This window comes from Macaca fascicularis, chromosome 4 (assembly GCF_037993035.2).
Source record: "Macaca fascicularis isolate 582-1 chromosome 4, T2T-MFA8v1.1".
NCBI classification, from domain to species: domain Eukaryota; kingdom Metazoa; phylum Chordata; class Mammalia; order Primates; family Cercopithecidae; genus Macaca; species Macaca fascicularis.
Window position 1 is genome coordinate 79,425,009 of NC_088378.1, and position 27,120 is coordinate 79,452,128.

General features: G+C 35.3%; 1 long non-coding RNA gene across 2 annotated transcripts in view; it reads left to right on the forward strand.

Moving 5' to 3' along the window:
• Positions 1-24,595, forward strand: part of LOC135970572 (uncharacterized) — a 112,289-nt gene extending 87,694 nt beyond the window's left edge. For both annotated transcript variants that reach the window (XR_010586317.2, XR_012434427.1), the window contains exons 2-3: positions 14,362-14,562; positions 21,497-24,595. This is a non-coding gene — a long non-coding RNA (uncharacterized lncRNA). The remainder of the gene's footprint in view (positions 1-14,361; positions 14,563-21,496) is intronic.
• Positions 24,596-27,120: the final 2,525 nt, after the last annotated feature.

Below are 27,120 nucleotides of genomic sequence, written 5' to 3' on the forward strand. Positions count from 1 at the left end.
ACCTCTTTATTTATACTATTGCTATTTTGTTAACATACATCTATGTATGATTATTTTCCTATAATTTATAATTTTTTATTTCAACAATTTAGAATACTTATTTAACTGTATTCTCATTTTATTAGCACTATTCATAAATTTATTGCCATTCTAAAAGTTGTCACTTTATTAGTGATACAATATTTCTCTTTGGCTGTTTTTAAGATCACCTTTTGGTCTTTAGTTTTCTGTAGTTTCACTTTGATTTTAAAAAGAGTTTTAGGTTTTTAATTTAAATTTAAATATAATTTAAATTAATAATTTTATTATTTTTAAACATGTACTCCAATGTAAATTCACATATCTAGGAACTTTTACTGAGATGTTGGATTTTTATTTTCATGAATACTGAAAAACCTCTGATAGTGAGTTAAGTAGTGCTCCCCCCAATTCATGTTTACTTGGAAGCTCAGCAGTACATCTACCGTTTGATCCAGCAATCCCACTGTGGGTCCAAAAGAGAAGAAGTCATTATATGAAAAAGACACTTGCACACATATGTTTATAGTACCACAACTCACAATTGCAAATATGTGGAAGCAACTTAAGTGGCCATTCACTAATGAGTGGATAAAGAAAATGTTGTATACTTTCTTTACAGCATGGAATACTACTAAGTCATTAAAAGGAATGAAATAATGTATTTTGCAGCCACTTGGATAAAGCTGGAGACCATTATTCCAAGTGAAGTAGCACAGGAATTGAAAACCAAAAACTGTATGTTCTCACTTATCAGTGGGAGCTAAGCTATGAGTACACAAAGGCATACAGAGTGATATAATGGACTTTAGAGATTCATAAGGGGAAGGGTGGAAGGGAGGCTAGGGATAAAAAACTACACATAGGTACAAAGTAAGCTACTTGGGTGACAAGTGCACTAAAATCTCAGAATTCACCACTAAGTAATCCATCCATGTAACAACAACAACAAAAAAAAACTCGTACTGCAAAGATACTGAAATAAAAATTAATTTAAAAAAGAATGTGAGAATCATTTAAAATAACGTCTTTGCAGACGTTAATTAGTTAAGGACTCATGATGAAACATCCTGGATATAGGATGGGCCCTAAATGACTGGTGTCTTTATACAGAGAAGAGAACACAGTGAGACACATAGAAAAAGGGCCATATGAACACAGGGTCAGAGATGGAGTTTTGCTGCCACAAACCAAGGAATACCAGGAGTAGCCAACTGGAGCCTATAAGGGGCAGAGGCTCTCTCCTAGAGGCTTTGGAGGGAGCATGGCCCCTCTGGTACCTTGATTTCAGACTTGTAGCCTCTGGAAATGTGAAAGAATAAGTTTCTTTTGTTTGAAGCCATCAACTATGTTGTAATTGCATGGCAATCAGTACATATTCCAACCAGCATTTAAAAAATCTTGTTAAATCTATGGTGATGGATTCTAATTAGACATGTTTTAAACCTGCATATTCTGCTTTCCCTGTATCTTAATACATCTCCTTATTTATTACTACCTCCTTATCTTCCTGTGATGCATTCCTATCCTTCAGATAAATCTTTCAGTTCATTTACTCTTCATTCAGCAATGTCTAATCCTGTTTAACCTGTCTTTTTACTTTTCAAAAAATTTCAATCTTTATGGTTTTCATGGATTTTTTAAAATGCCTATTTATTGCTTATGAAATATACTTTTCCTACATATATGTTCTAAATTCTGTATCTAAAAGTTCTGCAGTTTGGGGGTACCTAATTCTGTTATTCGTTATTCATTTTTTGTGATCTAATGGCTTGGCTTATCATGTGCCTGTTATTTTTTTATTAGCTTTTTGCTTGCCCTTAATCTGTGGGACATCAAGTGACTATATATAAAGGAAAGTTTCCCTCAGAAAAATATTTCCTTCTGTTGATATCCCAGGAGCACTACTGCCTGGTATGACTTTAGGCCTACCCCGGGGTCCTTGCTCAGGGCAAATTTCAGGCTTACTTTCCTCAAATTAGTACCGTTAAAGGCTCAGTGTGAAGATTACACTGTATAGCATATATATACATATATATACACACACACGCACACACACACAGAGATACAGTATATATATATAAATATATATAGAATCTAAGGAGATTCTTATGTACCCCCATGTACCCATAAATGAATTGTCGTCCTTACTAGCTCAGTTGTTATTAGTTGTAACTATGTAACCAAGTATAGAATTGGTCCCAAGTATTCAGGAGGTGTTTTATATTAGAAACCCTTGGATATAATTTAACATGTTAATAGAATCAATGAACAAAAATAAGTGTGACCAACTACAAAGAAGAAGGGATATTATTTAGTATAATGCAATACATGCTCATAGTGAAAAATCTTATTAAACTAGAACTCTAAAGGAATTTTCTTATCCTGCTTATGGCAGCTACTCCAAGTCTACAGGAAAAATTATCTTCGTAAGAATGGTAGATATGCATTACATGTCAAGTTGCTATGGTAGGCAGCCTTCTAAGATGACTCCTAGTGACCCTCAGTATTCTATAGCCCACTCTGCGTTGAGTGTGGGTGGGAGTTATGACTACAAAGAGATATCACTCCCATGACTCTGTTAACTTATTTAGTAAATGGGAAATTATCTTCGGTGGAACTGACCTAACCAGACAATGCCTTTAAAAGCAGAATTTTCGCCTGCTTGTCACAGAAGAGGAAGTTAGAGAGATGAACTTTAGTGAGCCTTAATGAAAGCAGATGTCCATATTATAAACCACCTAAACAAAACTCCACCTAAACAAAACTCCAGCCACACTGTGCTCAGATGTTTGACCTGCAAAAACTGTGAGATACATTTGTGCTGTGTCAAGCCACAAGGTTTATAATAATTTATTACACAGCAGCATGAAAATGAATATAATAAACTTATATCTGTATATCGGCGATCCCAATGTATTCAATTCTTTTCTATACCCGAGGTTTATTCTGGGACTGTAGAACTTTCTGTGATGATGGAAATGTTCTATTTCTGTGTGGTACAATATTGCAGCCACTTAACTCACGTGGCTGTTGAGCACTTGAAATGTGGCCAGTAACTGAGGAACTGAGTAGTTAATTTTATTTAAATCTACTTAATTTAAATGTAAATAATCATATGTAACTAGTGGCTACTATTGAGGACTGTGCAATTCCAGCCAATGCAGTGAGTAACCAAAAATAAGGCAAAGTCATAATTCTTATAAAGAAAGTAATACACTTTTACATTGATGGGACTGCTTATGTAGATGATCAAAAAGAACCGAGTTGCAAACTTCTGAAACTACTCAGGGAGTTCTGCAATTTGCTATACAGATATAAAACAAAGATGCAAAAAAAATGGTGTTTCTGTTCACTAGTAAAAATTCAATAGTATCAAAATTTTGAAAATCCTGGTTTTTAGCAACCAAAAAAATTAAAATCAAGGTTGGGCACAGTGACTCTTGCCTGTAATCCTAGCATTTTGGGAGGCTGGGGTGGGCAGAACACTTGAGCCCAGGAGTTCGTGACCAGCCTGGACAATATGGCAAAACCCTGTCTCTACAAAGAATACAAAAATTAGCAGGGCATGGTGTTGGGAACCTGTAGTCCTAGCTACTCAGTAGACTGAGGTGAGAGCATCACCTGAGTCTGGGAGGTTGGGGTTGTGGTGAGCCACGGTTGTGCCACTGCACTCAAGCCTGGGTGACAGTGAGACTGTGTCCCCACCGTCCAAAAAAGCATTAAAATTATAATCTATATTTAAATCTAGCTAAATATAATAGCAGTATCTTATATGAAATATCATAAAGAGTTTTTGAAGAATATGAAGTCAGACTTAAGTGGTGAGATATATTCTTTCCTGAATGGGAAGCCTCAATACCACAAATATATCTCATTTCCCACAAGTAATCTATACATTTAACATAATCCAGTCAAAATATCGGCAAGGTATTAGTAGATTTTAACAAGTGATAGTATTATAAATACTTATTATGATGTTATAAAAATCTAAATATTATGGTGTTGATGCAAGGATAACAAATACAGGGTCAGAGGAGTCACTCACAGACAAAAAAATCTTTCTTAATACAGAGGTGGCATTGAACATGAGTCGGGAAAATATTGACTGTCTAATAAACGGATAATTGGCTATCCATATTAAAAAGCAGAAAATTGTACCTCAACCTCATGCGACATGTTATACAGAAATTTTGGCTTAACTCCCACATTTCATAATTAAATTTAAAACAATACAACCAAACGATATAAAAGCAACAAGAAACTCTATTACTTCAAGGCAAGGAAGAATCTCTTAGACAAGATATACAAAGTACACACCCCACAAGAACAGAGTGATAAATTAGACAATAAAATTGGAAACATCTGTATGACCAAAGACACTATAAACAAAGTAAAAACCCACCCACAGTGAATGAGTCAGTGAATGAATGAAACCTGTATCACAAATATTTACATAGGTAACCAGTAACTCTGAGTTAATAAAGTAAGATGCATAATGAAAGGTTTAAATACATTTTGAACATGCATAATCAATACTTTATGGAATCACACAAATTTAATGAAAGTATAAAAACATAGACTGTAAACATGAAATAACTTTAGACTTATGTCTGCCTTTAATCATGGGGGGTGGGAGTGAATGGAATAGGGGTGTTCAAAGACATCTGTATTATTTCTTTATATGAAAACTGTAAAAACAAAGATGGCAAAATTACAGCAGTTGTCAAGTCTATATGCTTAAAAGAGGTAGTCACATTAAAAATTCAGCATTTTCCAGGTATCTCCACAGCCAATAACATATCTATTCTTACAATATTGTTTGACAGCTTGGGATCTCTCATCTGGTATGCTTTCATTTACTTTTATATTTTTCTCTATTTTCATACGTAAATTGGCCTTTACATACTGTGTCTGATCATTGTATTTCTTTCCCATAAACTATGCTAATCCTTCTTTAACTAATGCTGGAATATCTACAAGTGTCTTCAGTTTTTCTAATTTCAATAATTACTGTTACAACTCAAGCTACGTATGACTTCAAGAATGCTTTTCCTTACAGAGCATTTATACCCTACTAATTATGAAATAAATTTATGGCACCTCTCATTGTCCATGCCCTGAATTTAGATTCAGTCATTTAGTGTATTCATTTTAGACACTGCAAATGTAAATGCTATGCATAATTTGTCTATTATTTTCCTAACAATTTCTCTTGCATAAATTTCTCTCCTATTCTTTCCTACCAAATTACGTCCATTAATTCCTGAACTGGCCAGAAATAATTTTATTCTAATCCAGCTTGTTCTGTATCTCATCTCATTTAATGAATGAGTCACCTAATACGGGTTAAGCACTGGAGCCATAATATGCATATGCATGGTCCTCATTCTTATTACAAACTTCTATTGCTGTTTGTTCAGAAGGTCTTGCTTTCTATCAATGAGATGCTATAGATCTCTTGTATATGTCTTAGATCCCAAATCAAAATATTAGTTACTTTAACACTCTAAGTTTTTCTATCCTTTTCTCTATCCCCTCACTCTGTCATCCACTTTTTAAAAGTATATGCAATTAGCAAATAATTGATAACTGACTTAAATGCAATTCATCTTCTTATGTGTGTCATATTTCATGTGCTTTGGAAAGTAAGTGCAGCGAAGTAGATCTACTAAGTGGCTGAATCGTGACTCGTGTTCAGCCTCAAACCTCACCTGGGGATCTACCTACCTAGTATTTGTTACATTTTAAGCTTGAAACAGGGTTTAATATTAAAAATTCAATAGGCTGTCTTGTCCCAGGTTGGTCCTTGGCTAATAATAGGCCTTTCCTTGATTCCTCCAATTATGAGACTGGTTGAATTGTTGGGACTTCTGGTCTAACATTATTTAATTCACTTTTATTGTTTGCCTTCACTCTTTCATGTAAATCATCTGACGAGAAAACATCCACCTTAAGCCTTCATATCACGGGACAGATCGTGTAAGCGGACTAGATGTATCTAAAATTTCTGCTCTCGTGAAGATCCATCTTTGAGATTTACACCTTAGAATATCATTATCATTAAATTCTACTTAATATCTTAAATTAACTTCTACTTAATATCTTAAATTAACTTCAGCCTGCATTCTAAATAGCCACTGAGCTCTCCTATTTGTACTTAAGACAAATGCTAACATAACATTGCTTCAGAAAAAAAAAAGTATTTGCTTCCCTGTCATATTTTATTCACTGTCTTGAGAGCCCATTTCATTTCACTACTGACTAATCATTAAAAAAAACCTCAAAGAACAAAACACATGCTCAGCAGGGCCTAAACGTTTTCAAACTCATTGCACAAAGTACAGGACCCTGAGAGAAGGTATCGCACCAGGTGGCAGCTGCAGAGCCAGCATCTGGGCTTCACAATAATCACCTTGTGTGAATCACAGCAGAGAAAGAACAGCATTGCTAGATGAGGTGAGCCTCAGACACTTCCATCTGTTTTTCAAACTGCACTGTGTTTATCAGGGTTGCAGTTTGTGACATCTGGCAGCTTTTCTTATACTTCATGTGTCTTTGAGATGAGAAAAAGAAAGAGAGGCAACAGAAAGTATCATTCCTGACCAGCGAAAGACATTTGTGATTAAATTGCTGTATCTTTAAAGTCTTCATATCTTGTGTACATGGTTGAAAAGCAAGAACTTGAAGGTGAAGTGTTTCAAATAAATTGATTTTCTTATTACTTCCATAGTCTATAAATGTGTTGAGCTGCTATTATTGTTATTTTTTAAGACTGTCACAGATACAAGTTGTTAAATACTTACATCTAAAAACATGTATACACCTTATAGCTGTGGTAAATCAATAAGGTAAGTCTGAGTGAAATTGTTTTGAAGATATCTCCAAAAATATCCTCATATTCTAGTAGGTATCCAGACAAAATGTTAGTAGTTTATGTCAATTTAAACCCCTTTTCAGGAGCCACTTATTCCTGTGAGTTTTTGACCAGTCTGCAATGACTGTACAATGTGTTAGTGTCAATATAAGAAACAGTGACTATCAAATTTGGCTCCAAGAAGTCAATATCTTTGAAGTCTGGGTGTAGTAAACAAACATATAACCTCAAGGGCCCATAAAAATTTTGATAATTATCAAATTATATCGATTCTATATGCACTGAATATGTTAAAATGCCAGCAATTTTTCATAGAAACATCTTAAATTCGAATTTAGGAATCTATGAAGATTCAGGCTCTGCTAACTTTCCATAGCGCCCTTTGAGATCTCCTCCTCTTATTAAATTTCACGCTGTATTTACATGGGGATGCAAGAAGAAAATTGTTTTGCTTGGGAAAATTGCCCATATCGGGTTTCATATTGGAACATTGAAAATAACACTGATAGCAAATGTGTCCCTAACTCTGATAGTGCAACCAAGAAAAAGTGAAGAACCTGGAAAATTCTAATACAAGCACATATCAAAATGGAGATCCTACTCCTCCAACAGGAAGGTGTCAGTTATTGAGACACTTTTAAATAGAAAAGGAAGTATTTTCACACCAGATGCCTTGATATTACTGGACAGTGCTTGATGAAAGAATATTGACAGATTTATAATCTCCAGATTTTTTGTTGTTTTAATCATTGTTGTTATTTACTTGTTGATCATTTTAACATTTATTCTGGGCCGGGCACAGTGGCTCACGCCTGTAATCCCAGCACTCTAGGGGGCCGAGGCGGGCGGATCACGAGGTCAGGAGATGGAGACCATTCTAGCTAACATGGTGAAACCCCGTCTCTACTAAAATATACAAAAAAAAAAAAAAAAATTAGCCCGGCGTGGTGGCGGGCGCCTGTAGTCCCAGTTAACTTGGGAGGCTGAGGCAGCAGAACAGCGTGAACCCGGGAGGCGGAGCTTGCAGTGAGCCGAGATCGAGCCACTGCGCTCCAGCCTGGGCAACAGAGCGAGACTCCATCTCAAAAAAAAAAAAAAAATTATTCTGTTAGTATTAGTTAGCTTGAACTTTCCAAAGTACGATTCCACTTTTTTTTTTCTTTTCTTCTCTCCTGGTAACATATAGCATATTTGTTATTTTATTTATAATAGGGGACACTGAGTAAGAGAATATGACTGATGTCCTTTATTACTATCCTTGTCTTTGTAAGTTTTATCAGCAGCAACTGTCTTAAGAGCTCTAAGATATTCACTAAAAGAAGTGTTGATTGTGTGAGATTCATTGTCCAGCTTATTCTTTGAGAGGAACTCTTTTTTTTTCACTTGGGATTATAGGATATTTCTTTCTTTCTTTCTTTTTTTAATTATACTTAAGTTCTGGGATACATGTGCAGAACGTGCAGGTTTGTTACATAGGTATATATTTGCCATAGTGGTTTGCTGCACCCATCAACCCATCATCCACAATAGATATTTCTCCTAATGCTATCCCTCCCCTTGCCATCACTGGTCATTAGACAAATGCAAATCAAAACCACAACGAGATACCATTTCACGCCAGTTAGAATGGCAATCATTAAAAAGTCAGGAAACAACAGATGCTGGAGAGGATGTGGAGAAATAGGAACGCTTACACTGCTGGTGGGAGTGTAAACTAATTCAACCACTGTAGAAGACAGTGTGGCAATTCCTCAAGGATCTAGAACCAGAAATGCCATTTGACCCAGCCATCCTATTACTGGGTATATTCCCCAAGGATTATAAATCATTCTACAACAAAGACACATGCACACATATGTTTATAGAGATGAACTCTTTCAGGTTTCCAAGCTTTGCTTTTCTAGTCACTCATTAGGACAAATCAATCACAAAAAACATCTTTGTATGTCAGCAAGTGCTTTTCTCCTTAATGGACTGGTGCTTTCCTCCTGTGGCCTCTTGCCTGCTAATATATTGCCGTTTGCAATACTTTCCTTTATTTCCTCACTTCTACTACCTTTCATTTCACTCTCATCCTTGCCCATTTAAAAATTAAGGAACTTCGGGTTCAGATTCTAGGGAAGGTGGGTAAGTACACTTCACCCAGTTTCTCCCACTGAAACAACCCCAAATTCCAGACAGAATGTGTGAAGCAGCAGTCTGAGGCCCTAAAAAGCACATGGTAGCAGTTGTACTGGACATTAGAATTTCAAAATTCAAAGTTCCGTGGAACTGGTGGTAAGTTTATAGTGTTTTCTTTCTGCCTCTGGTATTACCCAACCTGGACTAAAAACAGCTCCAAATCTGGAAATGCATGCCAAGCACAGATAGAAAAAGGTCCGTGAGAAATATGTTCTCCAATCTGAGGAGAAAGAAACTACCGAAGTTTGGAAAAAATGAAAGAAATGGCCTGTTTTGTTTAACTTTTTTTCCTTCTCTCCTGTTCTAGCTCCCAGGCAGCTGTGATGGTGGGGTGGCAGCTGCACAGTGATGGCAGTGGCTGCCAGGCAGGCTCCCACAACTCTAAGAAAGGAAAATTCTGCTCTCTGGCAAGAAAATCTGGGGTCCCCAGAGCATGAAGCAAATTTCCATTTTTCCCCCTCCCTCTGTCCTCCCACCATTTGGTCCTGAATACAAACACGCTTTTTGGAAGTGTCTGGAAGAGCAAGAAGTTAGGTTTCTGGAGAGCGGACAGGAAAGGGTGGCCTTAGGAAGGTAGAAGGTGTTGTGGAGGTCACAGAAAGAAGAAAGATCAACAGAAATCCCATAAACTGTGTGGGAACTCCTCAACTCACCTCCAAACTGCACATTCATGCATCTCACACTAAATATCATATCAAAGATTTTGGAAACTGAGCCCATGGTAGGCTTCCACTCACTGTTTGGCCACTGGGGGGCACAAATGTGGGGTTATCTAAATAGTACAGTAAATGCTCTGAAGACTAAACTGAGGGAATAAGAACCCACAGAAAGCAAGTTGTGGCCTAAACCTCTACCTAATCAGATTGCGTGATAAAAAGCAAAAAATCAATATCCTCTTCAGAATTTAAATGAGGCTGAAAGTCTGATAACATAATATTAAAAATATCTATAATTTGCTTTCAAATTACCTGCCTATACAGAACAAGGAAAATCACAGGGGAAAATATAATCACAAAATGACACAGATGTTGGGATTATCAGACAAAGTCCATAAATTAGCTGTTATAAACATGCCCCACCCAACTAACAAATGACAAAACCAAGACCTGAACTCAGCTCATGCCCTATACATTATGTTCGTTATCTTCTTCATTCCCAATTCAAGATAAACTGTCTCAGAAGTACAGCCTCAGTGTGAAAAATTAAGCATGAAGCTAATGCATAAACTGTATTATTGAGAGAATAAGGCTGAGCAACTAAGGGAAAGGCATTTGTTATAGCCATGCAGGTCCTGTCATAAGTACTTTTTGATATAGTGATTTTATATTTTTCTCTCAGTTTTTGGGACATTGCACATTAAAAGAGGATTTACTAATAAATTTACAAGTTAATTAAATTAGAGTACACACTTGTATTTGGAATGATATAGTTGTGTTTAGTGTAAGTCATAGAAGTCGTGTTTGTCCATTTTATTCTCTTACAGCGGGAACTAGCCGCCTGTGCCCCAACTCTGTCTGGTGGCCCATTTTTACCCAATATGAGAGATAAGAACTCTTTTTTACCTATTTAAAGAATCTTTAAAAAGAGGAGGATGAGTAGGAGGGGCAGGAGGAAGATATGGAGAAGGAGAAAGGTGAAAGAAGTCTTCATAAGTACTGTATGTGGCCCATAAACCCTAAAGTATTTAACATCTGACCCTTTACAGAAAACCTTTGCCAACCCCGGTCCAAAGAAATGGAAGCACCTTGATAGGAACAATTTCATGTTTTTTTGTTTCTTTCTAGTGTTTTAAATTCATGTCACAAGGGAGCACCTAATAAGGACCTGACCCACGGTGGACATTCAAACAGTGACTATGTGAACTAATCGGTGGATAAATAGTTGGCTGTCTGCCTCCAGCATAGCAAAACAAGTCAGCTTCTTGGATACCTTTTATGGGAGATAATATGTCTATCCAAATGTTCACCACTCCCTCACTTACACCCGGCGCCCACTCATGGGAGATATATAATTCCATGCCCCAGTGATGTTGGGTTTTGACATGTGACTTGCTTTGGCCAAGAGAATGTAATCAGACATAACATATGCCACATTGTGTCAGAAGCTGTGAGAGTTATTTTACGTTTCTATCAGTCACCTTTAATTTCTGCCTTCTGCAATTTTAAAAGTATGTTGTAGTAGTGGCTGATATTTCCACTTGGATACTGCAATAAGGAAACACAAGGAGACAGGCCAAGCACAATAAAACCAACCAACCAAATCCAGAAATGCTCAGCCAAACTGAAGCTGACCCTCAGCATTCATATAATGGGTGAGAACTACAAGGTGTAAGCCTTTGAGATTTTGTGGTTCTCTGGCTGAAAGAAAAGTTGATTGACATACTTCTATAAAACAAAAGATTCAGAAGGATCTAATGGATTAGGTTTTAGTATATCATTGCAAATCATAATTAATTCTTAGATACAGATTTTTTTTAACATAATAGGAAGAGTAGCTATTTATACAACTCATGTTTACAGGATGATTTCATATTTTTAGTTCATTTTCTGCTGTGTAGAAATGTAATGGTTATAATATGGTGCCCTTTCATGCTCATCAAGCACCATTTTATCTCACTAATGAAGGGCAAAAGTGATGGATATATGTTGTTACTAGAATAAAAAGGCACCTTACACTCAAGAAAATTAATGTATTACTGTGATAACTTTGCTCTCTATTAAAAATGAATCATTCTTGAATCAGAATTTCTTTCCCTTGGAAGTTAGTATTTCACTCTTACAACAATTTAACTTTGTAGAAATACGACTAGAAATTAAATGGCATAAAAACTGAGAAACAAATTTACACAGAAAAGATTTATAATTTATAATGAGTTGTGCCAAGTAGCAAATATTTTAACCTCAGTAAAGGTAAGTGTGAGATCAAGAAATTTGTAATCAAAGGTGGTTCATCCTATAAAAATAAAAGTATACAGGAGAATACTGACGAGAAGAGAAAATTAAAATATCCAGAAATTTTCATGTAGCTTATTTGAAGTCACAAAATGTGACAAAAATACCATAAAATAAAATGTGTAATTCAGGGCTCCAGAAATGGCCATGGTGCTGATAGTTGACAGCTGTTGTTTTTGCCTGCCCAGCACTCTCCCACTTCTTAATGTTAAGAGAATTCTAACTCTGTTTTGGGAAACATCCTCTCCTCTTTCACTTCAGTAACCCTAGTGCTACAATGTCATTCCTCTTTTAAATGTGGGCAATGTGAGCCCAGTAAATCAGAGTCTCATATGACCCTCGCTACAGGCATTTCTTTAGGACTGGTATCTGAGCCAAGAGAAGATACTCAGAGCAGATAGGAATCTGAGGAGTGAGAGAAACTTTCTTCAGCTATTAAAGTTGGTAGAAGATAGCAGTAAGATGGGAGCAGCCGGTGTACATCTGGTCAGCAGAAGTGGCAAGCCAGCCTGAGAACTCCACTAACACAAAGGAAAGCAAAGATCAGAGAAAGCAAGGGACAGACCAAGTTCTGATGATGCCATATAATCCTACATCCTTCCAAACAGGATATACCTGATTTTTTAACCTTGTTTTCCTTTCTCTTGCAATTTCAATCCCTGAAAGATACGGTGCTACTGGGGGCAGTTGAGACATTTCAAGATGAATATTTTACAATTAGTCTTTCCCTTCACGTCTGTATTTCAGTAAACCTATAAAGAACATATTTCAGAAGTGTTTGAATTCTTGTGATGTTTCTCAATTTAAGTTTCATTTTTGCAACCATGGAATTCCAGCAAATGGCTGGCAGTGAAGTTTGGCATGCAAACATATAAGAACTATATCTGAAAATCTCCTTTGAATATAGATTGATCAGATGATTAATCTCTATTTTTTTAATTTAAAAAAGCAGGCTGTATTTTCAATATAAAAAGAGTTTTGTTCATTTCATAAACTTTTTATTTTGGGAAAAAAGTCAAACCTACAGAAAAGTTGGAGAAATTTTACTATAGGTACAATGCCACCGGTACCTAGCTAAATTTAGACATTAAATTTTTCCTAAAATTATTTTCTTTCTCTAAATACATACTTTTTTTTTCTTTTGCTGAACAATTTGAAAATAATTTGCAGGCATTTCATAACTTCTCTGACAAATATGTTAGCAGGACTCTCCTAAGGATAAAAACATTCTTCTCTATAACTACTATACCAATGTTGCATCTAAGAAAATTAACACTAATTCTAAAAGATCACCTAATATACTGTCCATCTTCAAAATTCACTAATTGTTCTAAAATTATCTTTTAGAATCTTTTTGTAAAACTCCAGGATGCAATTCTGGTTTGTAAATTGAATTTGGTTATGTCTCTTTAGTTTCTTTTAATGTTGAACTGTACCTTATCTTTTTTCTCATTATATTGAAATGTTGACCATTCTAGGCCTCTGGTCTTTTACAATGTGTTCCATTCTTGTTTTTTCTTATGTAAATTCAGTTTAACAATTTTGGCAAGAATAGTACACAGTTGCTGTGTTGTTTCACAATAGTACACAGTTGCTTGTTGTTTCACATTAAGAACATTATATCAAGTTGTCCTATCATTGATGATTCAAAGTTTGGCTGCTAAATCTCCAAATCATAAAGAAAAATTGTTTTCTTTTAATAATTAATATTATACTTGTGTGATGTCTTGAATAGGTAGGAAAGCCCTGTTTTCCAACAATCCACCACACAATGGTTTTAGCATCTGTTGACAACATTTGCTCAGAGAAGGCAAGGGACAGACCAAGTTCTGATGGTGCATTTTCGTTTTCGTTTGAATAAAGTTCATTTTTAGAATTCATTTATTTTTTCCATATTTGTTAGATGTCCTTTATATATAAAGATAAAGATGAGTTTACTTCCATCCCTCCATCTTCTTCATACTCACACACATAATTAACCATTTTCATTATTTTCTGTGTATCTTTTCTGTGTGTGTGATGTATTACATATTATACATTTTAAATACATATATAATAGAGAACATTTGTTTGTACACATACACACACACAAATTTCTTCTGCGCTCATTCACAAACATGCCATAGTATGTATACTTTTTTAAGCCACTTTTTTCACTGAACAATGTATCTTGGAAATACTCCATATAAGTTAATAGCTAGTTATCTTTTCATTGTTCTATAAATTATTTAATCTGTCTTCTATAGATAGGCATTTTGTTTGTATCCAACATTTGTTATTTTAGTTAATGCTGCAGTGAATAACCTTTTGCATATATTGTTTTGTTATTTGCAGGAAGGTATATACAAGCAAAGTCTTAGAAGGAGGATTTCTGGATCAAAGTGTAAATGCACCGGCAGCTTTGTTAGATATTGCCACATTGTGTTCAACAAGGGTTTTACCATCATATGATCCCATCAGCAGTTATGAGTGTCTATTTTCCCAAAGCCTAGCCAAAAGGATGTGTTTTCAAGGCACTCATTTTCTACTAATCTGGTAGGTAAGAAATAGCATAATGGTGTAGTTTTAATTTGCATTCCTATTATTATCAGTGAGTTAGAGTGCCTTTTCATATGTTCAAGGACCATTTTAATATATTTTCTCTAAATCTTTCTTTTTTAAATCATTTTCCTATGTTTTTTTCACTTTATTTTCAATAACTTTTTAAGTGAAAGATACTAGCATTTTATTTTCTGTGATGTAAGTTGCAAATATTTTTGTCCAGCCTGTCTCTTAATTTTTCTCAGTTTTATCATGAATTTTAAAATTTTTAATGAAGTTGCATTTATAATTTTTATGTAGCTGCTTGATAGTGAATCATAATTAGAAATGTCTCCACACACATTATAAAGAAAGCCAAGCATGTTCCCATTTAGACTGTTGACCCAAGTAGAGTGTTTTCACACTCTCTACTAGATCAATAATGGATCCAATATTTTTCTTTTCTAAAATACTATCCAGTTTTCCCAACACTATGTTTTTAAAAAGCTATATTTTTTCCAGTAGCCTAAGATAACATATATAATATTTACTAAATCTTCATTTATACCTGAGTCTATTCTGAACTTTCCATACAATATTGTTAACCTATTAATATATTCTTGAATCTGTATCATGCTGTTTTGATTACAGAGACTTTATAGTATACTTTTTAAAAATAGACTTTAATTTTAGGCTAGCTTAAGGTTCACAGCAGAAGTTACAGAGATTTCCCAGATACTCCCTACACCAACAGATGCACAGCCTCCTCCATTATCAATATCCCCTATCAGAGTGGTACAATTATTATAATTGATGAACCTAAACTGAAAAATCGTTATTACTCAGAATCCATAGTTTACACTGAGGTTCACTCTTGGTTTTGTGCGTTCTATGGGTTTAGAAACGTTTATAATCGTATATACCCATTCTTATAACATCATACAAAGTAGTTTCACTGCTCTAAAAATCATCTGTGCTCCAGCTATTTGCCTCTCCCTCCTCCTAACCCTTGGTCTTTCTGTTATCGCCACAGTTTTGCCTTTTCTGGAATGTCATATAGTTAGAATTATACGGTATATAGCCTTTTTAAATTGGATTGTTTCATTTAGTCATTTGCGTTTGAATTTCCTTGATGTCTTTTCATGGCTTGATAGCTCATCAAAAAAAAAATAAATAATATTTTATTGTCTAGATGTACCTATTTTATTTATCCATTTGCCTACTAAAGTAAATCTTGATTAATTTCATGTTCTGAAAATTATAAATAATTGTGTGTATTTTAATATCTGGCAGTACTACCTAACTAATTGCACTTATTTTTAAATGTTTACTTAAATATTATTTCATGTTATTTCTTCTAGAAAATATATAAATTAAATGTAATACTAACAAAGATGAAAGAATCAGCATATGTACGGATATTGAGACATATCCATGAACAAGGAATTCTTGAATCCAAACAATTGTTCAAGCTTGGTCTTACAGAGTGGTTTGGAGATTCTTATAGGTTTAAATATTTCTAGAAAGGATTTAAGTTAATTTAAGCGTGTTACTATTTTTATTGTTATTATATTTTTAAATTGTTTTCGGATTATTTTTTGTTTATATAAGGGTTATTGATTTTTGTGTGCTAACTCAGAAGTTTTGTTCTTATACAACAGTTATTGCAATCCCTATAATACTCTCTTTGTTGAAAAAAATTTACTTCTGCTATTGAGTTCCCTTTCTTTCCTAAAATGAACTTACCACTGGCACAGTGACTCACACCTGTAATCTCAGCTGAGGCAGGAGGATCACTTAAGGCCAAGAGTTGGAGACAGGCCTGGGCAACAGAGAGAGACCCCATCTCTAATAAGTAGATAAATAAATAAAATAAACTCATTTTCTCCCTGGTATTTATTTTTTTATATCTACCTTATAATTGAACACCCATAGATCACAATCACTTAGTGCTCAATAAGAAAAATGTATTCAGTGCATGATAATTGTGTGTATTCAATTCTATTATTTCCATAAGCTAATTATAAAGTTGGACATATGTATCTCTGAGAAAATAGTGACCTCCAAGTGTAATAAAATTTAAAATGCTTTTTAATAATTATTTGATAAAATATATAAGCTTAAATGAAAAATTAATGTTCTGTTCAAAAATCACACATTTCTAATCAAATGCCATCCTCAAACTGCAATTCTATGAACATGCAATGTTTTGTGTATGCACAACCATAGCAAGTAGAAACCATGCAGGATCATTTGAGCAGTGCTGAGAAGATAAGCTTTGCCCATGTATCTGACCCCTAACCTTCATAAGCTTCAGACTGAAAATCAGATTTAGAAGTATTAATATGTCTAGTTATCTTCATTAAATACACATTACATGCCTCATTAGCTAGGGTAAGCTTTTCAGATTAGTCTGTTCACCACTTTGGACCTGAAGACATGATGTCTAGGGCACACCATTTTCACAAGGGATAATGGTGACATAAGCTGGATGCTATATTGCAGTCCAGGAGATTGTGTGTTGTAGCTCTAGTAAGACAAATAAAAATAAATGTTGATTTTTAAGGAATTTATTTTGGCACAAATCTTCAAAGCACATAAATCACTTTGCTTGCTGAGATGCTGTGTCATAATTTTTGAGTGTGTATTGGTCCTGAAAAAAAAAGAATCAAGAAATGTGTGTTCGACTGGGTGTGGTGGCTCACACCTGTAATCCCAGCACTTTGGGAGGCCGAAGCAGGTGAATCACCTGACATCAGAAGTTCGAGACCAGCCTGGCCAACATGGTGAAACCCTGTCTCTACTAGAAATACAAAATTCAATGGGCTTAGTGGCACACACCTGTAGTCCCAACTACTCAGGAGACTGAGGCAGGAGAATCACTCAAATCTGGGAGGTGGAGGTTGCAGTGAGCCAAGATCACACCACTATACTCCAGTCTGGGTGACAAGAGCAAAACTCCATCAAGAAAGAAAAGAAAAGAAAAGGAAAAAGAAAAGGAAAGGAAAGGAAAGGAAAGGAAAGGAAAGGAAAGGAAAGAAAGAAGGAAGGAAAAAAGGAAGGAAAGAAGGAAGGAAGGAAGCAGAGAAAGAAAGAAAGAAAGAGAGAAAGAAAAAAAAAAAAAAAAGAAATGTGTGTTCTAAACCAGGAATACTGTCTTAGCAAAAAAGCTCTGAAAGGACTTTGGACCTTTCATATTGGTCTCTCTCATAAGGTATGGGGTATACTTCTTGGGAAAGAAACCACTCTTAAATAGAGAACATCAAGCCACATTGATTATTTCCAATAATCTGACCCATTATTAATAAGGGACAGGTGTACTGAAGGTATCTGGGTGCAAATCATGTTCCCTTTTCTGTGAATGCTCTCTGACATCAGAGGCAGTCACCAGTTATGTCAAACGTAATATGTATGGCAATAACTACATTTCCTGATATATGAACCAAAACATTGGAAAACTGGACTACAGGGAGGGTCAGGGACAAAAAGAGGAAAAAACACGGGACTGCAGAGTAGAGCAAAGTCCAGGGTCAAAGCAGAAGTCCCCAGAAGACTCAGACTTTCTCTTTAATATGACTTTGCCTATTATATTATAAAGAATTACGTTTTTGTGATTATGAAATCCAGAGTCAGTTTCTGTTGCAAATTCATACAATAAGGGCAGTGCTAAACGAAGCACACTTTCTGCCGCTTTGATTGACCTCAGTCTAATTCATTCACTTCTTCAATAAGTACTTTGGAGACATACTAGTATTTTCCAAGCTTTGTGCTCAGCATTGTTGTTAGTGGTGCACAAATGGACACAGTCTTCACTTTTATGGTATTACCAATATAGTGAAGGAGACAAGGATTTAAGAAACAACCAATGGAGAAGTGCAAATAGCATAAGATATATTTGGTAAAATAACAGGTATCATAACAATTTATAGCATGACTAATAGATTAAATTAGTGGTTTCTAAAGATGTGAAGTGACATTAAATTGAAGCTTGAATGATGACTAGGAAGTAGCCAGGTGAAGAGTAGGGATAAGAGTATTATAGGCAAAGAGAACCACATGAGCAAAGGTTCTGAAGTAGGAGTGAGTGAGGTACTGATGCTTTGGATGGCTGGTGTGTCTGAAACATATTAATCCAGGGAGAAGTGTAGTGTGAGATCCAGCTACAGATGCAGTCAGGGGTAATGCTATCAATAATAAAGATAACCAAACGAAAAATGTATTCTAAATTCAATGTTAAATCACTAATAACTTTTAAGCCAGTTTGGTGGCTTAACAAACACTGAAATAAGTTATTTCTATATAACACATTTAAAACCTAAAGAAATCCTGATGTGTAATCCTGGAAGTAGAAACAAAAGTATAGATCATCCTAAGCAGGAGATGATTTGGAATGGAGAAGAAACCAAAAAGAATACAGTACTTAGGTGGACCTGCATGTGCAGGCAATGGCTGAACCAAGAGCCTCAGGGCATACATTTGTCATGAGAATCACTAGCACTGGGCATTTGGTAAAGTGATCTGTGGCTTAATAGTGCCACTGTAATTACTTAGACATGAGCCAGTTGTCACCATGGCCTAGCAGAAAGTCCTGGTTCAAAGAACATGTAATATTGCTTCATGAACACTGTGACATTGTCTCACCAGAAAACTTCCAAAATATTAGGAAACATCTGAGACTATTCTCAGATTCTGGTATTCTGCAGAGTGGGTGAGTACAGAGTAGAGGAAATTTAAGTCAACTAATTCTTAACTAATGTGTATAGGAGTAGGTGGAAGGATATATATGATTTATTAAGTTATCACTTTTCTTTTTCTTAACTGTAAACTTCTGAGACAGTCATTTTCACTGTAATTCTGAAATAACACCCTAAAAGATCTAGCTGTAGCTTTCTAGCCTCAGGAGATTGTTCCATTATATTAGAAGGAAAGTTGGAATGATGGTATATGGAAATATCTTTGAATTAACACTAATGTAGAAAAACATTTTTGCATGAATAAAAAACTTAACTACTCTTAGTAATAGATTATTTCCAACATATCACACTTGTCACAGAATACCTAGACTCTTGCAATGGTCTTGCAAGAGAATTATTAAATAAATATTTAATTCTTGTAAAGAATTTGTAACCTATTATCCAAATGTCAAGAAGGTCCTAAGAATGTTAATATTGAGGATTTACCCAGAGTGACTCAAGTCATTTCCTAAACAATTAAAAAAGCAGAATTGAGAGAAAGAGATTACTTTACTCCCTTTATTAAGGAATTTGATTTTTCTTATTTTTCATAAAGCGCATTAAAAGTGAAAGAGAAAAAAGAATCGTAGTCATATATTAAATGCAATATAGTAATGTAATTGCTCTTAATGGCAACATTTGCCCTTCTCTAACAATATCTCATTTTTTTAGCATTCAAGTTGTAAATATAAGTGACTATCCAGAATTTTATTTAGTTAAAAGAATATAATCTGCAAGATTATAAGATCTCTATACAACTTATAATAACTTTTTCCATAAAACTATTAACCTGTTTTTTATATACATACACATATATACATATATATATATGAAGAGTCTTTAGGTATACTTCAAGCAATTGTCAGAGTAAATGGAATCAAATAAAAATGTATTATCTTCATTAGTACTTATTATTAAATCTATTTTTAATGAAACTAAACTTGCTTTTTACACTATCAATGTTTTTGTAATAGATTAAGCGTACATCTCTATTACTGATTGATTACTTGTGTACATTATAATTTTATTTAGTATATTTAATGTTAATGGGGAGAAAAACCCTACACTATATCAATCATTACACTTATAAGGATTGACTATACAGATGTTGAGGATTCCTAAACGACCTCAATCTTTAAAATGTGCTAATTTTGTCCTTAACCACTGACAAACTGTTGCAGGCTGGATTTTGCATTCAGGTACTCTTGAATCAGGCTGGATTTTGCATTTGGTTACTCTTACATTCAGGTACTCTGGTACTCTTGCTTCTCTGTTCAAGCTATAGGCGGTTGTAAATTTTCTGAAATTTCACTCCATGCATAGACTTCTATGCCCTAAAAGACACCACCTGACTACTTTGCACTACATGAGTAGCTCACTCCCATTTCTCACATATAGAACACAAGCTGTGCAGCACACATTGACTCATGGGGATAGATGAGAAATTTCTTTTACTTCCATCTCAGCCAACACAGTGTCTCTTCTTGTCTCTGTCCCATCGCTGTGTCACTAATGCTTATATTTTACTTTTCAATTTTTTAAATTTTTCATGTCATGGAATAGCCACTATTTGTATAGCTGGTTCTCAAGCTTTATTTAAACATTCCTAGATATTTTTCCAATTACCAAGTTTAAAGAAACCTAATTTCTTTTATTAGTAGTTACTTTATTGTTTATTTCTTTCTTTAAAATTTGTTCAAGAGAAGGTAATGTTTTCCCTGTTTTCTCAGTCTTCCAGTGCTCTACCTTCAGTCTTCTGAGTCCTTCACCCTCTCTATGTACATACTGTTTTGGCTTATGATAAACTGACGAGTCAGAATGACAAAATAACATTTAGTGTCAACGGCATACGCAAGAACTCATTGAGTGAATGGGATTTTAGCGATATAGCTATGCAGAATCCACAATTGTTAGTCCTCCTTAGCCCTTTCCTCATCTGGGACAACTAAATTTTCAAGTGTGAGACTTCTGTAAGAAATAGGAAGATTCTAAGATTCTAAGATCAATGGAAAGCTTTACACATTAATGACAGACTATATTGAGGACTTTCAGACTAAATTAATTGGAACCATATGTGGTCATATCATAAATCTCAACATTATTTTACTATCCCATTATGGTAGGATTTATTATACATAGGAAACTCCTAAGTCTGCTTCAAAATTTCTGTTACAGCAAAGGCCTGTATCATTTTGATGTCTTTTTTTATCCTACAGGATGATTCAGGAGTCTCAGAACTGTCTGATCCAGTCCAGGCCGGCTTACATCCTTTCAGTTCGAGAAGCACCAAACACATTAAAAGTTTGGGTTGCAGTACCATACGGTTTGGCTCTGCGTCTCCACCCATATCTCATTTTGTAGCTACCATAATTCCCATGGTTGTGGGAAGGACTCCGTGAGAGATGATTGAGTTATGGGGTTGGGTCATTCCCAAGCTCTTCTCATGATAGTGAATAAGTCTCACGAGATCTGATGGTTTTAAAATGGGGAGTTTCCTTGCACAAGCTCTCTTCTTTTGTCTGCCACCATGTGAGACATGCCTTTCACCTTCTGCCATGACTGTGAGGCCTCCCCAGCCATGTGGAATTGTAGATCCAATAAACCTCTTTTTTTTGTAAATTGCCCAATCTCCGTCATGTCTTTATTAGCAGTGTGAAAATGAACTAATACACTATATATGCCTTTTTAAAAATGTAAGTACTTAATTTCTTTTGAGAAAAAATAACTGGTTTCTTTTGGGTTAATTAAAAAATATAGAGAGGTAAGGAATAAATTATCCTTAACTCAGAAAGAATAAAACAATCCTGATATTGTTCAGTGAAGAAGAAATAGCCTTTCTTCCCTCTTGCCTCCAGGAAGCTTCCATATTTCTTTCCTTAATCACTTTAAAGAAAAGACATATTCTCCATTTGATTTTTCAGAATTCCAGATACTGATGGAAGCGTGGTTGTAAGTGGGTAGGATTACTGTGCTCAGCAAGTGGTACCCAGTGCTGTTCTCTGTTGCTTCTTTTGCATTCCATGGAGTGAGCCGATCCCAATAAGGTGCTCCCTCGGCAAGCACCATGGATCAAGGCCCTCCTCTTACTACATTTCTCATCTGGGGAGGTTTCTTTTCAAAACTTTCTATACATATAAGTCATCTATATTTTTCTTTTTCTCTACAAGTAAGCACGAACATAATGAATTTAAAATGAGCAAAGGGGTAAACAGAAAGCTTTACCTGACCCTCATCCATGAGCCATCCCTCCCCAGCCAAGATTTTGTTGTAGAAGTTTGCACTGAAGTTTCTAAAACTTCGATAGCTTTTCACCACGCTTTTATTCTTATTCTACAACTCTTCTTTGTAAATTCCCTCCTTAGATCCTTACATTAGAGGTGGGAGAAAGAAAGGCAGGCTGGTGGCTAAAGGTAATTGACAGGTTAAGATTCAGGTGTAACTTAGTTTTGAAGCAGGATATTTACCTGGCCCTTTCATGGGTGGGAACTGGAGTACACAAGCACTAGAGTCAGCTGGCCACTCCAGTGCCAGCAGGGGCAAACTCCACTCACTTGGACCTGCTGCATTCTGCTCCTCATGGGAGGGAGCACACAGGAGACCGGGTGCAGGAGACAGGGCGAGTGCTTTTTGGGTGCTGGCAAGAGCCAATTCCATACCGACATTGCAGCAGCCTCTGGTAGAGATGCGGGGTGTGACCCCTGAAGCCCTGGAGGAAGTCTTACAGTACTCTTTTAGCTCTACCGTCTGCTGACGGCTTAAGTGTTAACATCTCAGTAGCCCCTTTGCCTTTTCACATGAGGCAGCTAGCTGCCTTCTGCCAGCGAGGGCAAAGGCTCAGTGTGACAGTCTTTTGCATCTGCACTTGTGGCACCCAAACTCTTGTCTGGCATCCAGGAGAAATGAAGTTGCGTGAACAAATTGAAGGATGGTAAATGTGGGAGATTTTATTGCTGACGGGGGTGGCTCTCAGTGGAAAGGAATGCTGAAAGGGGGACAGGGTGGGAAGGTAATCTCCTGAAGTTCAGCTGTCTATGTCCAGATTCTTCTCCAAAGATTTGCTGTCAAGCTGTCCCTCAGAGGTCAAGCTGCTTCTCTCATGTGTCCAGCTGCGGTTGCTGACATAGGCTACTTCTCCTCTCTCTGCTGGCTGAGCTGGGGGTTTTACTGACACAGGATGAAGGTCGAGGCAGGCCACGGGTGGTTTTAGAAAAGGCAGCATTTGAGCAGAAAAACAGGGATGTAAGTTCTTGCTTTGGGCCACGGTTTCAGTCTTGTGGGTGGGGTTTTTTCAGAGACCCACACTTTTCTGCCTAGAATATCTCTGCTTCCTGCACCTATCAGTTTGGGGTCATAAAGCCATATTTTGCAATAAAAAAAATCACCTATAATCGCTTAAATATAGCAACCAGTGGTAGGGAACGTCAGTTTGAAGGGCAAATCAAGCTTCCTGTAAGCAAAAGAGGCACTATATTACAAGTTAAGCAACTGAGTCTGTTTTCAGACACTTCAGAAGAAGAGGGAGAAAAATGAGATATAAAAGAATTATGAAAAATGTGGAGACTAAGCCAACTTGAAACAATAATTTCCTAGAAGATAATGCCACAAATTATATTGTTAAATAGCAAAATCATTAACATGTTGTCAAATGTCCTTAAAATATGATTAATCTTAGTGGTAATGACCAAGTTAAGGTTATTAATTGTAGCTTATTTTAAACAGAAATAGCTTAAACATCATGAGTCTTTGAAGCTTTCAACTAATCTACAATTTATTCACATAAATTTGATCTTTGAGCACTGAAATATTTTTCTGTTACTAAACAATGCTTGTTTTATTAGGTTGGTACAACAGTAACTGCAGTTTTTGCCATTAAAAGTGATGCAAAATATATATTTGGAGCACTGCTTTTGGTAAGATAAGCATATAGATTAATGTAGTCTAGAAAGATCTTTAATATGAGCTGATAAAAAGCCTGGTATGCAATCGTTGTTAAGATATCTTCATGTTACTTTTTTTCTACTTGTTGAGTACCTATTTTCTGTATGCGATAAGAATCTTTTTAATGTATTTTACAATTTTGTTAACTTTATGGATAAACAAAATACCACTTGTACCTAAAACTAGATATAGGACACTTGGGGAGTTGAAAATTGATAAATAGACACTTAATGAGAAAAAAAAAATAAAGAGAAACTAATTTCGAACACTGTCAACAATATGGAAGATAAGACCTAATCTCAAACTTCAATGGTCTTAGTTTCTAATGTAATGAATCTGTCAAAATGAAAACAAAATAAACATACTAGAACAAGAAATTCAAGTGATAGATGTTACTGATTCATGTTAACTTATCTTGATCATGTGATGCATTATAATTTGCATCAGGATAGTATTCAGTGAATATGCATGCTGGCATAACATATGCTCATGAGGTTGCATGGTATATATTTTATATTTTTATTTGAATCCTCCAATAATCCTGTCAGTAAAGAAATAACAGCAACTGGAAAATGTCCATCTTTGTTTACTGTCTCTGTGACATACAAATCCCCAATGTCTGTGACAATAAATGTCAACATAGAAACTGTTCATATTGCATGAGCACTTACCATCAACTAAGAAGTTCATATCAATTCTTTCTTTTGATCCTTATCGTAGTCTTATAAATTGAAGTACTTTCATTTCACATGGTAGGCTTCAGGTTATGAAAGATTACATGGCCAGAATTTTGACCAATGTGTCTATCCCCTAAGACTTTGTGCTTAAGCATCCTCATATCGCTCCCCCTACACACTTCTGCTGCACTGTCATAAAAGGTTTTCTTAACAATCTGAATCCAATGCAGGTCTCAAGTCTTATTACCTTAATTTTTAACTAAATTTCTTTTGATTGGCACCCAAAAGAGAGAACTGAGTTCCCAGAGTAGTAATCATTTTAGTGCTAGCTTTTAACACTTGGAAACTGTCTACGTGTCTTTGAGCTTATTTAAATTTCCATTTAGTAAATATATTAAAGTACACAGACTAGAACTATGATCAAATTAATTATTAATCTGACATTTTTTTCAGTGGCCTAAAACAATTCGGGATTTTAACACCACATCCTGAGTTATTTCTGGATGTCTCTCAAGACCTAGAACAAAAAACAGGTATTGATTGCCCTTCATGTCATCTCTTTTCAAATCACATTTTTAGGTTTTAACACACGTGAAGCCTTACCAGATGAGGCCTTTGCCAGCATTTAGCATCAATACCTTTTTGCAACCAATTTGAAGCTCCAATACATCCATCTCCTTTGCACAATATCTCTTAGTATTATAATAAAGTTATTAAGGTCTGTGGTTTCCTGAATGCATCCATCACCTAATTTCAATTTAGTTTTTCTGGTCCTGAATTACTGCTTTTAAATGGCCCTTTCAGAGGCAAAGAAAGATACACTTTAAAACTATTTACTAGTATCAAATTATATACTCATCTGTAAGGTTATCTCTATAGAATGTTCAATGTCTGGATTAAAACACAAAGGAAAATAAATCTAATATGATTTTGAACATTTAAATTTCATTGCTTTGTATCTCAACCAATAATATATGGTGACATGTCATTACAAACTTGGATGATATTTGGTGTTTGTTAGTTTATTCTTTGTAACAGGAAAATGTGCATATATATTCAATCTCAAAGTAAACTTAATTTCATGAAAGCCTTGTGGGAGTAAATTCTGGTTATTTCCTAAAAGTTGATAAAGTCATTTCCATGCCATTTGATATTTACATTTATCTTAGCTGCCTTCTCCCTTCAGTTCCAAAAATAGAAGTAAGTTTGATTTTATAATATATTTAGATGTATGGACTATAGCAAATAGTTATATTTTAAAAAGAAAGTCATTTTTTAAAGCATTGTAAGTTAGAAATGCAGAGATAATATACTATGAATTATTTGGGGTTTATCATGAAAATAATGATACCACTATACACTTATTAGGGTGATAAATTGAAAAAAAAAATACTAGCAATACCAGTATACTGACAAGGATGTGAAGCACTTGGAGCTCTCATACATTGCTAGTGGAAATACAGAATGGTACAACAACTTGAAAAGTAACTTCTTATAAAGCTAAATATACACTTACTTAATGACCCAGCAATCCCACCTCTGAGTAGTTACTCTCAAGTAATGAAAACTTACATCTTTATGAAAACCTATACATGAATATTTATAGCAGCTTGCCTCTTAATTGCCAAAAAGCTGGAAATGACTCAAATATTCTCTAACAGATGAATGGACCTGAGAAGATAAGGAAAACCCATCATTATCTTTCTTAAGAGTGAAAAGATACATGGACCAGGGCTTTTTGTGAGATCAGCTTCTTTTGTATTTTAGACACCTATGACCATCAGTGACATTTTTGTGCAGTTCCTGACCTCAGTAACATTCAGATTCTCTGTAAAATAGCAGTGTACCTGGGATCCAGCCGTTTTATTAGCTTTGTAAGTACACAGATTCTTAAATTAAAGCCTGTCCTGTCTGAATAGCCACAGTGCTTATTGCTTTTCTGAATAAGTGCTGCTCTAATAGAAGAATGCATTACCTTCACTTTACAAATGTGCATTCTGAGGCATTGAACGTTTCACAGTGAGTAGAGGTAAAGACATGATAGGATTGTAAAATCAGTACTCATAATCATTCTTTATCTCCAGAATTTCTGCTACTTTCCGCAGGAGAATGCTGCTTTAAAAAAAATCGTGGAGTGACCTATCTTTAGCCATTTTCCTTTGGGTAACACAATATGGATGTTGGGTCATGCACATAAGAAAGACCCTCATTTCCCTCTATACTAA